We start from the raw sequence: 5,583 nt of genomic DNA on the forward strand, positions 1-5,583 counted from the left end.
ATAACGGTTAAATTATAAAGAAATTCGCAGTCATTTAAGTGTTTTAATGCAGGGAGAAAATGCTTTTGTGAAATTGGGATGAGATGGACGCGCGGGCGCGCCGACGCGCCGAATACAATTAGCCATTTCATCGAAATATTTACAATTCGGGGGCATATAAAAATTAACTGGAAATATGAAAAGGAAGAGAAATGTATAACAAAATTATTAATGTATGCATATACCATGTTTTATTCTGATTTAGATAAATAATCGAGCGAAGTTTAAGCGAGGTGAGGCGAATGACTAAAAAGAGTTGCAAGCCTTCTCTCTTTATATGTATCAGTGAAAAACGGCATTTTTAAAAACAGCTTGTAGAGACAAAAGAGTTGCATTTTTGATAACATATAGTGCATATTAGAATAGAAAAATAGGTAAAAGGTGAATCGAACCCAGATTTAAAAAGAAAAAAAAAATGGAAAGGGGGGGGGGGTCCATACCCCAAGTGCCTATGGATAATTGTGTAGAAAGAAATCAGTTACTGATAACTAAAACCAACTATAATGTATCATTCATGACAACTTTTATATACTATTCCCAATTCTAAAAACATTCCAGACATAAATACACAAAGAGGGTCACAAACGAGTGAATTTTTCTTTAAAGAAAATACTTTATAAAGACATTTTATTTCAAATTTTAAGATAAATGATAAGTAACATTAAATACTTTCACTGAAAATGTAAGAGTTTGAAAATTTACTTGAACTGCAATGATGCCTTTCAGCACAAGTTCATCATTCATGTAATATTCTGATAGATCAAAGGCAAAAAAAGAGCACTAAATTAATATAGAGGATGCAGTATATACATGTACATGTATATATACTTGCTACATTTGTGATTGAGCAAAAATGTTTGACTACTGAATTCTGTTTTACAGAACCTGAGGAGCCCTCTGCACCACCAGCTCCTCAAGAGGGGCCACAGGAATCTGAAAAAACCACATCTGAAAAAGGAGAGACAGCTGAAACTAAGGAAGAAACTAGCTAAAGGGAGAACTTAACTCATCTCTTTACTGAAATTTAAGTGATAAACTGTTCATCTCCCTTTAATTTGACAGTCATAAAGGCAAATGATTCACATATGAGTGCAAGGAGAATTAATTTCTGTGATATTTTATGATATTATACTTTGATGTAAATTACTTGAATCTGATTCGTCGAGAAACATTTGATAAAAAACACTACTACCTGCTGAATAATGAAGCCACGCCCTTTTGCGTAGCAACAGTCAACATTGCTTGACGACGGGTGGTATTAAAAAAATAGCGACTGCACGGAATTTATGCGCGCACGGTTCACTGTAATATGTATTTGTATAAAACATTCAGTATGATATAATAAATATTGCATGTAGTTGAGTGTAACATTGAAAATTTTCACCCCTCGAAAACCATTGTCGGCTGCGCCTCGGTTGACAATGGTTTTCTTGGGGTGAAAATTTTCATTGTTATACCTTTAAAAATTGTTCCTATACAAATCTATACGAAAAAAGTCTAACATTTTTAATGTTTTGCTGAGCGGGCGTAAAAAAAACGATGTTGGACCGCTGAGTGAGATGTTGGACCGCTTGGAGAGATGTTGGACCGCTTACGTCACAGAATGGGCGGAGCTTAATCTCGTTTTCATTCGTTGGTGTTAAACAGTGACACCCCTGATGTTACATTACGGAATATAGTACAAAATACATGTATGTCAAATATTATAAAATAAAATGAAAGGTATAACAAAACATTTATTGACAGAGTTTTCGGGCAAAATGCATTTTGTCGGACCCTCGAACCAAACTGTCTGCCTTCGGCCTAACGGCCTCAGGCAGACAGTTTGGTTCTCGGGTCCAACAAAACGCATGTTGCCCTCGAACTCAGTCAATAAATGTATAATATTATTCATATTTTATTTCGTTCTTTATGATTTGTTGTTAATTGTACAATATTATTCATATTTTACCCCCCATTTGTTTACAACTTTTGTTTCTTACCTTGTGTATTTTTATTATACCGAATAGGGCCATTCTTTAAACGTGAGAAAAAGTACAATGTGCTTGCATATAACGACATATAGATGTGTTTGACGGGGAAATTTTATATTTTCGAGGTATTATACACGCTTACATTTTTTTTTCATTAAAATAAAGGGGGGAGGGGGGTATTATCCATACTTCAGGTGCCTGTGATCAGAAACTCATGACTCGGGAAGATGGATATGAAAGAATACATGGAGTTTATTAACTGAGGTGGACCCCCATCCTCGGAAAAAATTCCTAAAAAGGACATCCCTACTTGTTTTTACCACTATACTGTTAGGTAAAAAATAACTAAAGTAGGGATCCTGTATATCACACAGGTGCTTGAGGACATATCCCCCCTTCGATATAGACCCCTTGGCCATGTGTTGGCCCTTTCGACTTTTTTCTCATAAATTATCTTTCACTGACATATCTGCGATAAGTTCTATACCAACAAATCTAAAAATTACATAAAACAAACGTTTTATAAAATCTACCCTACATTCTATTCATATAAAATACTTCCGTATTAATATATAACTTCGTAAAGTTGTGTTATATTCTCCCTCACTACGTTCGTCCGAATATAAAATTGATTATATTCTTTTAGTAATATTGGAAGAATAACCAACTCATATATATGGAATGCTGCTCGTCAGAACGTACGTTTTGTAAAATCTACCCTACGTACATTACTTCCGTACCTTCGTAAAGCTTGCGGTAATGATGTGATTACTAGTGTACATGGTGTAGGGGGTGCCCTGTTTGGCCTGTATACGAAACAATCAACTTTCTGGAATTTAAATTTACCACTAGCAAGAATTCTCCGTCTATAAAGGTAACAGTTAACGGTAAAAAAATTATTCCCATATTACAAAAAACATACAAAAATTATAAATCACATTTCATATTTTTAGTGAACCCCCTTCGAGGCCCCTTCGCTACGCGCCGCCATTCAAATCTGCGAACAGATTCCCCCATATTAAAATTTGTAAACATTGTCCATTCATTGTATGGTGCGGCGTTTGTACATGTATTAGTAGGGTTTTCTGCAAAACAGCCGACCAAAGAAAAAGAAGAGTTAAGGAGGAAATATTTTATTTTTTAGATCTCTGAGTCAACCTTTTTAAAACAATTAATGGTTTCAGCATAGGAAAGCTGACATTAGCTCTTAATTATTTTAGATGTTTTCTTATTATATTTTTTCCAAAGGAAATTAAAAAAAAATATATTTACATCCTAATAAGATGCTTTCTTTTAAAAAAAAATTGCTGTAAATAAATTGGGATGTTAAATTGGTAAAAATATATTTTTTTATATAATCGGTTACTCGGATGCTTCTTTCCGATCGAGTACCCGGGTACTCGATAACAATATAAATACAAGTGTGTAAATTTTCTTGAGCTTAGTTACGCCCTTAAATTAAACTACAACGATGATTTCTCATGCATTTTTTATTCATATCGATTTAACGAAAAATGTTTTTTTAACTTAATTTATTTATCCAAATACAAGAAACAACCCACAGAAAAAGACATCAATTGATAATCCATTTATTACAAAATGAAATTGTTCACAGTTCTTTGTAATGGTCTTACTACATGTATATCGAAAAAGAAGGAATACGTGTACACGTGCTTTGAATCGCGGTCTTAGTCGTAAAACTTCATTTGCTGGTCTCCCTAAAGTAAAGATGACTAATTTACTACGCATACCTGACTTTATACCGGACATTTTTAGGTATTCGTGCAGTTTCATGTGTTTCTAAATATTTCTTCACTTTTATAGTAAAGAGGCATTTCTATGCATGTTCAATTTCGCTACCATACAATGTATACAAACTAAATAATTTAAAAATGATTTGAAGATAATAGAAATGCTTAAACGATGTCAATTGAAAACAAATCATTAAAGCCATCAAGAAATTAAAAATTGCCCCACCAACTTTTACTTTATTTATCACATAAATACCTAATAAAATATGTAAATAAAAAAGCCGTATAGATATTGAAATTTAAAAAATATTCATGAAAATAAAACATATTTTTGAATATTTTTCAAACTTATGGTTAAAATGATAACATGTCATAGTAGCATTAGTCCTTTACACATTTACATGCATATTTTTGTATTCCTTTTAAGGTACTCCGATCCTCAGGTTCTGAAAATCAAGCATTGACTAATTGAAAATGCTCACAAAAATGCCTCTGAATTTTCAAAATAATGTGTTTTTACCCATAATTATTCTTCAAACTTCATCTTTCAAGTTCATCATATTATATAGAGAAAAATAGTAAATCTTAAATATATTTTCAGGAATTGCAAATAAAAACACCTGCTATACATTTTCTAATTTAAATTTGATCAATTAACACATTTAAAAAATAAAAATCATAGGTATCCAGGCTTTTGAAGAAATTCCAAAAATTTTATATACAATCATATAAATAATGTACTTTAATTTCTATTATTAACTTCGATCATTTTAAAATGCCAAGTGTATAAAGGTTCTCTTGTCACTGCAAAGCTCCATAAATCACTTCTAATTGCATATCAGGCTAATAAACATTGGTATCTATGGTAAAATTAAAATAAACATCAGTTTCTTGATATATATGTAATTTCAAAATGCTTTTACGGGGTAAAATTTCAACTTTTAATTAGACCTTTCTGAGAACTTCAAAGAAACTTGAAGCACATGGAGGGGTATATAATGAATATTGTTGCATGAAAAGATATAATTTTCAAGCTTCATTTTGAGACTTTTTGAATTAAATTATAAATTAAAGAGTTGTCCTTCCTGGCTGAGGATCGGAGTCCCTAAATTCAAACAGGATAATGGTTGGAATGATTTATGTCAATTACCAAATTGTTTTGCTTATCTTTTCTTTTCGTTATTATTGTAATAATCTCATACTTTTCTGTTCTGGGCTCTAAATTAGAAATGAAATGTTCAGTTCTGGTTTGTTCCGTCGATCATGCCGTCATCATTGATTTTCGTTTCAATATCTAGGCAACAGTTACAAACATTCAACTCAAATTTTGACATGAATTATCCCCTTGAACTCAGAAAACCATAAGAAAAGTTGAGTTTCTGCTCTGTAACTTTTGTAGGGATGTATTTATAATGTTGAAATTGCGTATGCAAATATTTTACCAAAAGTAAAGATCAAGTTTGAAATTAGACCGTGGTCCAATGATTTTGGAAAGATTTATCTCTCTTTAACAGTTGAACTTTGAATAAAATATCGGTTTCTGCTCTCTAATTTTTGTAGAAATGTATGTTAATGTACAAGGTTGAAACTGTATACTCAGGTATTTTACCAGAAAATAGAGGTCAAATAATTCGACAAACACATTCAAAACTATATATGGCATTTGAAATTTTAGCTGCCTGCAGAGGCATTCGTGGTTTTTCAAAACATCTCAGTTTTAATACATGTTCAGGACCTGTAATTACATGTATTTTTTTTTTTTACAGTGTAAAAAGACACAGAAGTTTAGGAAACTGCATTTCACATCCCATTTGGGATCC

The sequence above is a fragment of the Saccostrea cucullata genome, unplaced genomic scaffold (assembly GCF_032062105.1).
Source record: "Saccostrea cucullata isolate Sc308-1 unplaced genomic scaffold, CSIRO_AGI_Scuc_v1 ctg324, whole genome shotgun sequence".
NCBI classification, from domain to species: domain Eukaryota; kingdom Metazoa; phylum Mollusca; class Bivalvia; order Ostreida; family Ostreidae; genus Saccostrea; species Saccostrea cuccullata.